Below are 9757 nucleotides of genomic sequence, written 5' to 3' on the forward strand. Positions count from 1 at the left end.
TTTTCTTTTTACCCAATAAAGGGCACGTCTTTTTTAGACTTACTGGAGTGCGGCTGTCCATATACGTTTCTTCTTTTGCATGCTCTGTGCATTGCCGGCACCCGTTGGTTCCTGAGTGGACAGTGGACCGTTCGTCCGTTCATTACAAGTCCGTTAACGGACTTGTAATGAATCCCTATGGGAACGCGTCCGTTAGCGAATGGAGCATCCGCTAGCGTCCGCGTCAGTCGGGATCCGCTTTTCCGAACGTAAGAAACCCCATTTTTCTTCCGTTCGGCGGAACGGACCGGATGCAGACGGACAGACGGTCCGTCTGCATCCGGTCCCCCATAGGGGACAGCGGAGCAGAGACAGGGCGGTCCCTGCACTGTGTGCGGGGACCGCCCTATCCGCCGACAGCTCAGCGGGGATCCCCGCTGAGCTTTGGCGGACCCAGAAACGGTCCGCTCCGTGTGAAAAAGCCCTAATAGGAGTAAAAGTGATAAAAAAAAAATCAACAATTTTTTTTTTTTTATATAAACACCCCTGTCCCCGATGGCTCTCGCGCAGAAGCGAACACACATGCAGGTCCCGCCCACATATGTAAACGCCGTTCAAACCCCACATGTGAGGTATCGTCGCGTGCGTTAGAGCGTGTGCAACAGTTCTAGCACTAGATCTCCTCTGTAACTCGGAAATGGTAACCTGTAAAAAAAAATTAAGCGTCACCTATGGAGATTTTTAAGTACTGAAGTTTGGCACCATTCCATGAGTGTGCGCAATTTTAAAGTGTGACATGTTGGGTATCTATTTACTCAGGGTAACATCTTTCATTATACAAAAAAATTGGGCTAATTTTACTGTTTTGTTTTTTTAATTCATGAGTTTTTTTTCCCTAAAAAAAAAAAAAAAAGGCGTTTGAAAAATTATTGCGCAAATACTATGCGAGGAAAAAAAGTTGCAATGACCGCGATTTTATTCCCTAGGGTGCCTGCTAAAAAAAATATATATGTTTGGGGGTTCTGATTAATTTTCTAGCAAAAAAATAGAGGAAAGGAGAGTGCCAAAGGAAGTGCCAAAATAGGCCCGGTTGTCAAGTGGTTACTAATCTGTTTTCAAACTGATCCGCAGAGCACCACCTACCTCCAATCCGATCCACTAGAAAAAAAAAAAACAGAAGGGGATCCATCCCCTTCCGCCTGGGTGGATCGGATCAATGGGCCAATGGAGTAGAGTGGGCTGTGTCATGTCTGCTCTCCATATGCAGTGGACACAGACCTGTCGTCTGCCCACTCCACTCATTGTGTGGCCCGCGACCAGTTACCAAGTCTCTTAAGTGGCCCTCGCTCTTCAAAAGGTTGGGCATCCCTGCCATAGATGCTTGATTGGATTAAGATCTGAAGAATTTGGGGGCTAAGGCCTGAAATGCATTGTGTTCTTAAAACCGGTTTTAATTCATCTGACCAGTCTTCTATTTCTCTGTGGTTCAGTTCTGATGCTCGTGTGCCTCATTGTAGACATTTTTGGCCTGTCTGTGGTTACGCAGCCCCATACACAACAAACTGGGATGCACTGTGTGTTCTGGCACCTTTCTATCAGAAGCAGCATTAAAGGGGTTTTCCACCCATTTTTTAAGTTTATTAAAAGTCAGCAGCTACAAAAAGTGTAGCTGCTGGCTTTTAATATACTGACACTTGCCTGCTCCACGGCTCCAGCGACTCGCCGGCCGGGGCTCAGCTCCTCGCCCCCCCTCGCCGGCCAGCGTCTTCATTTCTAGTGTGGGCACCCGGCAGTGACAGCTTTCGGCTTCACGGCCGGGCACCCACTGCGCATGCGCGAGCCCGTCCAATTGGACAGGCGCTCGCCTACAGGGAGGGGCTGTGAAAGGGCGATTAAGCTAATCGCCTTTCCAGCCCCTCGGCGGAAGGAGAAAGTGGGACAGGAAGTCCCCTTCTCCTGAAGCCCCCACTCCCCCCCCAAAAAAATTACATGCCAAATGTGGCATGTAAGGGGGAGAGGAGTGGGTTAAGAGGAAGTTCCATTTTTAGGTGGAACTCCTCTTTAGCATTTTCAGCATTTTGAGCTACAGTGGCTTATCTATTTGATTGGACTTCACAGGAAATTTTCGTTCATCAGTGAACTTTGGTCTCCAAGGGTGGGCAGTGCTTTAAAAAAATATGAATGGATGATTTATCTAACAATACTTCTTGGAATCTTAATGGAGAGATCACTTCCCCTGCCATTGTTGAGTCATCACTGAGAGAAACTTGTTTTTTTTTTTCTTCACAAAAGCTGCAACGATCATTCACCCTTAATGCATGCTATGCATCGAGCTAAAAAACCTGTGTACCTGAGCCCCATCTCGATCTTTCGATGTTGCAAAAGACTCCATGACTCTCCCTCCTCATTGGCTGAGACAGGGGGTGGTGCCAGACCACGGCTCAGTTTCTGAATAAACACACAGAGCTGGTGCCCCCATAGCTTGCTGCTTGTTGTGGGGGCACTCAACGGGAGGGAGGGGCCTGGAGCACCAAGGAGGATCTCAGCTGCTCTGTGCAAAACCACGTCACAGTTCAGGTAAGTATAACGTGTTTGATACTAAAGTCGTTTTTTTTTTTTTTTTTAACACTTGGGGCACCCAAGTGCCGTTGTCTAGGCACTACTGTGCTCTATATTTGCAGTGTAGTATCTAAGGCAGTGGTCATCAACCCTGTCCTCAGGACCCAATAACAGGCCAGGTTTGCAAAATAACTGAAATACATCACAGGTGATATCATTTGTTTGCAGTATTCTAGTCTGCATCTCTCCAAGGTAATACATAAAACCCGGCCTGTTTTTTAGTGGGCCCTAAGGACGTTTATGACCACTGATCTAAGGCACTGCTGCCTGTGACTACTAGTCTGAGTGGAAGTGGCTCTGTATTGTACAGGATGACATCAGCGAGTCTGCAACCTTCATTGAGAAGCAGCTTTGGGGGGCTGGTCGTGCAATGTGGAGGAAGCCAAGAATAAAGCTGGCCATTCACTGAGTTAGAGATGTATAGCTATATATTTTATTTATTTTTTGTGTGCAGGAAGGCTCCCTACATCAGGGTTTGACAAATTTAGCTTGGAATCTAGGAGCCAGCTAAAAAAGTTAGGAGCCAAAAAACACACCCCGTCCCTCCAAGTTCGCGCGCAGAAGCGAACGCATACGCGAGTAGCGCCCGCATATGTAAACGGTATTCAAACCACACATGTGAGGTATCGGCGCGTTTGGTAGAGCGGGAGCAATAATTCTAGCTCTAGACCACCTCTGTAACTCAAAACATGCAACCTGTAGAATTTTTTTTAAACGTTGCCTATGGAGATTTTAAAGGGTAAAAGTTTGTCGGCATTCCACGAGCGGATGCAATTTTGAAGTGTGACATGTTGGCTATCAATTTACCCGACGTAACATTATCTTTCACAATATAAAAAAAAATTGTGCAACTTTACTGTTGTCTTCTTTTTGAATAAAAAGTGTTTTTTCCACACAAAGTGCGCTTGTAAGACCGCTGCACAAATACGGTGTGACAGAATGTATTACAAAGACCGCCATTTTATTCTCTAGGGTGTTAGAATGAAAAATATATATAATGTTTGGGGGGTTCTAATTAGAGGGAAGGAGATGGCAGTGAAAAAACACATTAGAACTGCTGTTTTTTGCTACATGTAATGTAACCTGCAATGCCAAAGGCCACCACAAGATGACCACTCCTAGATTCCTTCAGCTGGCCTCAGCTTCCTTCTGTGAAGGCCGCAAAGCCGTGGCCTCAATTACCGGCGGGCCCGCCATGATCGCGCCGGTAATTGAGGCCGTGGCTTTGCGGCCTTCTGCAGCCCTAAGCTGCGCCAGGTCACAATTTCTTATGGCAATTGCGACCTGGCGCCCCGATTTTGTCGAGGCCTGCCCTACATGATTAAGAAGTGCAGGAATACAGAAAAAAAAATCATACTCCTTGATGGCTCTGGCCCCCAATCCCAGCTGCATCTTTCTCCCCGTCGCTTTGAGCACAAATTGGTGATTGTTGGTCACCGGCTCTCTGCTGCTGGCTCGGGCTCTCAGTGGTTTGCTCAAAGGCTTAGCCAGCTGCTGGTCCAGGCATCTGGGTAGATCCTAACTATAAAATCAAGGATGTTTTCCCAGGCTGGACTGGCTGAGTGACGTCTGCCAACTATTGGCTCCAAACAGGTCACAGGCGTGGAGAATGAAGTGCAGTCCTGTGATCAATAGTACTTGTCTATACCTCTCCTCCTTTAATCTGTAGAACATAGTTGGGCTTTAAATCATTACAGCACACATTGGTAAAGCTGGGTACACAGTGTTGGTGTATCACCATGCCGCATCTATACAGGTGATTGCAGGAATCTCCCACACGGTGCTAATGTATTCTCACAACAGGGACGTCTTGATTGATAGGAGTTTTCCAGAAGGACTGTGTGTAGGATTTTGGATACCCTAGCTGGGCACCTCCGCCAGACCCGTGTCTCGTGTTCTCCAAATGCACCCGCAGCCGACAGACTTGCCATAGCCAGCCCTTATGCCCCCATTCACGAGGCAAACCACACGGGTGTTGAGGGTTAAACATGCAGAGTATAAACTGTTTAAAGGTGTATGTTTTGAGTTTATCAAACAGTCAGGGACACGCCCCTTAGCCTTGTCATAGAGGGGGTAGGGGACAAGGAAGAACCAATGTGAACTCAACACTTGTACATTGAAACACATAAAGCGGGCAGTCCCTCCTTGCACATCCCTTGCTGGGATCTGTCTCCAGATCCTTTGTCTACATGCTATGACCTAACATAATTAACACAATAACCCAATTTAGGGACCTTCATTGCATTATCCCAGTGCCATTATTGTCCCCGAGTCTCGTAAACAAGTACATTGTGGAATAAAAGTATATATTTAGCCCAGCCGGGCCAATAGGTTTAGGTAGCCGGAAACAACTCTACAAGCCCAGCCACAGATACCGTGTGTGTGTGTGTGTGTGTGTGTGTGTGTGTGTGTGTGTGTGTGTGTGTGTGTGAACATTGGTCTCCTCCCCTTGTGAGTCCCCCCACAGTAAGAATCACTCCCAGGGAACATATTAACCCCTTCAGTGCTCCCTAGTGTTAACCCCTTTCCTGCCAGTCACATTTACACAGTAATTAGTGCAGTTTTATAGCACTAATCGCTGTATAAATGTGAATGGTCCCAAAAACGTGTCAAGAGTCCGTTATGTCTGCCGCAATGTCACAATAAAAATCGCAGATCGCCGCCATTACTAGTAAAAAAATAAATAAAAATGCCATAAAAATATCCCCTATTTTGTAGACGCTATGACTTTTGCGCAAGCCAATCAATATACGATTGCGGATTTTTTTTTTTAACCAAAAATATGTAGAATACGTATCGGTCTAAACTGAGGACATCACTTTTTTTTTTTTTTTTTTTAATTGTGATAGTTCTTAAATCTAAAAGTTAAAAAAAAAGTGTTTGTTTTCTTTTTTTCCCCAAAATGTTTGCAAAAAATAAAAACCGCATAGCCGATCAAATACCACCAAACTAAATCTCTATTTGTGGGGGGGGGGGGGGGGGGCATAAAGATTTAATTTGGGTACAGTGTTGCATGACCGCGCAATTGTCATTCAAAGTGCAACAGCGCTAAAAACTTGGTCTGGGCAGGAAGGGGGTGAAAATGCCCTGTATGGAAGTGGTTAAGAATGTTTACATTAGATCAGGGATCTGCAATTAGCGGACCTCCAGCTGTTGCAAAACTACAATTCCCATCATGACTCTGTCTCTGGGTGTCATGCTTGTGGCTGTCAGAGTCTTGCTATGCCTAATGGGATTTGTAGTTCTGCAACAGCTGGAGGTCCGCTAATTGCATATCCCTGCATTAGATTGAGCTCCTTTGCATAGATTCTAAAATGAATTCAACTCTATACCTTCCCCTTTAAGAACTGAACTTGTGAGCATTGCTGTATGCCATGTAGCCACCATGTAATTTATTCTGCGGGTCGCCCCTTTTCCAGCTCACATTCTGTGTACAATCTAGGTGAGTGATGTAAAGTGCTGAGTGGGTGTATATATAGTATACTAAGTGCTTTCTCTGCAGGATGATGACACAATGTCTTTCTTTCCTCTGTGGATATTTGTATCGGCTTCCTGTTGGTCCTGCGCCCGGGTGAATAATACCCAGAGTGCTTTTTTATCACAGGCCTGACACAGCACATGCCACAAAAACCCAGCTATTTGTTTGTTATCCTTGATTGTGACAATCAGAGCTGCTCTGCTGCCTTCCTTCCTCTTTACTGTCTGTACACTGCGCTTGCTGAGAGCTAAAAATATTTCATTATATTCCAGCGCACAGCACGATGCCTTTCTTCTCCTCGTTTTCCCAGCCGAGCTGATTTTGTGTCGCTGTTCTGTGATATGCAGCATTTATACCCTACAGATTTTTTTTTTTTTTCCACCATATTTTTTTTTCTTCTGATAAATGCCTCCCAGTTTTTATTAAACATGGATATTTTTATTTTCTTGTCCCCACAATATAAACTGTGATCACAGATTCTCTTTACCCATTTTTCAGTACAGCATGACTCTCTCAGAACCTGGCAAAACCATGTGTTTTAAAGCCTCTCAACCACCCTTGAATGCCCATCATGGAGATCAGTGGGCATCGCACAATGCAACACACAGGTGTGGTAGCATTGTGCCTCGGTGCAGTAAGAATTAAGTGACATGTCTCATTCAGGAGGCATTTCCAATTGACAATCACTTCCATTAGGGCTCTTTCACATAGGTGTCTAGGGAGTGGTAAAAACAAGTACCGTATTTATCGGCGTATACCGCGCACTATTTTGCCCTGAAAATCAGGGCAAAATTGTGGGTGCACGGTATACGCCGATATCCGCTTTCCCACGCCGAGTTTGAATACTGCGCCGGCATATACCGAGCGCAGTACACTCGTGTATCTTCGGGCAGTCTCGGCGCCTCTCGCGCTGATGTCCTGAGCGTACAGGACGTCAGCGCGAGAGTTGCCGAGCCTGCCCGATGATACACGAGTGTACTGCGCTCGGTATATGCCGTCCGTCCGTCTGGCGGATCGGATGAAGGCGGACTCTACGGTCTGTCTTCATCTGGTCCCCTATAGGGGAGAGCGGCACTCTTGACAGGTCGGTCCCTGCACCGTGTGCAGAGACGGATCTGTCATCTGCCTGCTCAGCAGGGGATTGACAGAGCGATCCCCACTGAGCAAAGCAGAGCCTGCACACAAACACGTCCGTGTGAAAGGGGGCCCTTAGTAGAATGCATTGTTGCGACTTTAGTGTTTGCACAGTTTGCATAATTCTTTGGTTGCTGGCTCCACGATTTGTAAGTTATTGGCTGATCCTCGGTTTATATTCAGTGTTTCCATGTTTCTGTACCTGTAGTACTTGGAGCTGGTCGTAGATCTGCCATCAGATCAATAATGATGTGGTGTGACACTGCATGACCCGAAGGTTGTAGAACACACGTGGCGGTAAATGAAGTGTAATCCATTGTACATCAATCCCACTGACATTGTGACACTTGGGTAACACAAGTTGAACAATGCCTAGAGATCTTAAAAGCTTTTCCTCTTGGTTGGTTTTTCCATTTTAAACACTTGAGGTGTTTTTACAGCAAGTGTGACCGGTATTAAAGGGATTTTTATGTCCTTGCAGTCTGACTCATGAAAAATGAAGTAGATATTATATTTTTAAATACACAATGCATGAGAAACTTGTAGCGAGTCTTTCAGCAAGTGTCCTTTCTGTCCCAGTTGTGACACTGGTTATGAATGATAATGAGAGCTTGATGGAACTTTCTTAGGGAGTGTGAGACGGGAAGTGTCTCCCATCAGGCTGAGATAAATTGGACATGGTCAGTATTGATCAGAGATGTATTTTAATCTGTCCAGCTGTCTCCTTCCCTTCACAGGACAAACATTCTGCATCCCCAACTTTGTCCATTGCATTTGATGTAGTATAGAAATGCCTGCAAGATCCAGCAAAAAGTAAATTGAATGATTTTAGGAAAGGAGCAACAGAAAGGTATTCCCCCCCGCCCCCCCCCCCATCACTGTTGCCTATATTATTGCATCCCTAAACGGCTGCCTCTTTTCTGTTCCATTTCAGACTGGTGAGAAAAGAGAGGGTGTGTGTGTTTTATTTTTTAGGTTGCTTTAAAAAAAATACAGAAATTGAAGCTGAAAAATTACTAATTTTGTGCAGCTTGAAGGGAATGTGTGTGTTATTATTAAACCCTTCCCCACCATTATACCAGAGAGTGGCTTTAGGCTCGGTACATGCTGCCGCAACCTGAAAGTCCCACGACTTGCAGCAACTTCAGGGAATGCCTGTGTAATGTCGGGTCCAAATCACATTAGTGGGGCTGTGACTTGGATGCGGCTCCCATTCAATTCTATGGGCTGAATTTTTAGACCAAAGTTGGACCAGTTAAGTCATAGGGAAAAATTTTCTGTTTCAAATATTTTATTGCATTTTATAATTGTCAACAAAATTCCATTAACAAATCCTGTACAATAATATAATGGTAATAGATATTCCATTAACAGAACATGTACAATAGTGTAGTAGAAAAAGGTGTAATCTTCAGGAAAGTAACTCTTGTAAATAAAAATAGATAACATGGCGGATTGTGGGATAATAGTATGTAACATGAAATGTCATAATCATAGCTTCATGGCAGCTATTTGACAAGTAATTGAGAAATTAAGTTGATTGAAATAATATAATTGTCATATATGAAGAGATTAGAATGGAATGAGCCTATAAAGAAATATAAAGTTAATGTGTTGTAGAATAGCGGGGGGAATAAATTGGTCTAATGCCGCGTACACACGACCATTTTTAATGGTCTAGAAAAAATACCGTTATTTTTCAACTCTAGCAAAGCGTGTGATGTACGACGGCACTATAAAGGGGAAGTTCTGTTTGGATGGCGCCATCCTTGGGGCTGATTTCGTGTTGGTAAAAGTTTTAGAGACTATTCGCGATTTTCAGTCTGTTACAGCGTGACAAATGTGCGATCTCCATTACGAACGGTAGTTTTACCAGAACGAGCGCTCCCGTCTCATAACTTGCACAGTTTTTTCACGTCAAAGACCACACAGGACAACGTTGAAAACGGCGTGAAAATTTAGAGCAAATTTTAAATGGCTCTTTTTTTCGTCAAAAATGCTCTGGAGCCCACACACGATCTTTTTTTTTTTTTTTAATGACATTAAAAAAAAACTTCATTTTTTACATCCCGAAAAACGGTCGTGTGTACGCGGCATTGGAGTTACTTTTCTTAGCTTAGCTTTATCTGGGTCGAAGGTCAAAAATCCACACAATTCATGCAGCATGTGCTGGGCCTAATGTGGACTTCATATAAACGTTACCAATTCAAGCAGAATCATTCTTACCAAAAAAACGATTTCTCTGTAATAAAGCTGTCCTTGAGCTCCAGTCCAGTGGCGTTTTCTTGAAGAGGTTGTTAAAGCGGAGGACCACACAAAAAGTGAACCTCTGCTTTTCGGAAACCCCCCCCCCCTCCGGTGTCACATTTTGGCACCTTTTCAGGGGGAGGGGAAGGGGGGGGGGGTGCAGATGCCTGTATAATCCAGGTATTTGCACCCACTTCCCGGAATAGACTCCTGTAGGAGTCACGTTCCTTTACGTCACCTCCTGCTTTCTTCTGGGAAACGTACTGGTCCCAGGAGACGGCGGGGACCAGTTAGGGCGCG

General features: G+C 44.9%; 1 protein-coding gene across 5 annotated transcripts in view; it reads left to right on the forward strand.

Moving 5' to 3' along the window:
• Positions 1–9757, forward strand: part of DNM2 (dynamin 2) — a 184342-nt gene that overhangs the window by 53041 nt on the left and 121544 nt on the right. The window lies entirely within an intron of this gene.

Source organism: Rana temporaria, chromosome 3, assembly GCF_905171775.1.
Source record: "Rana temporaria chromosome 3, aRanTem1.1, whole genome shotgun sequence".
Classification (NCBI taxonomy): domain Eukaryota; kingdom Metazoa; phylum Chordata; class Amphibia; order Anura; family Ranidae; genus Rana; species Rana temporaria.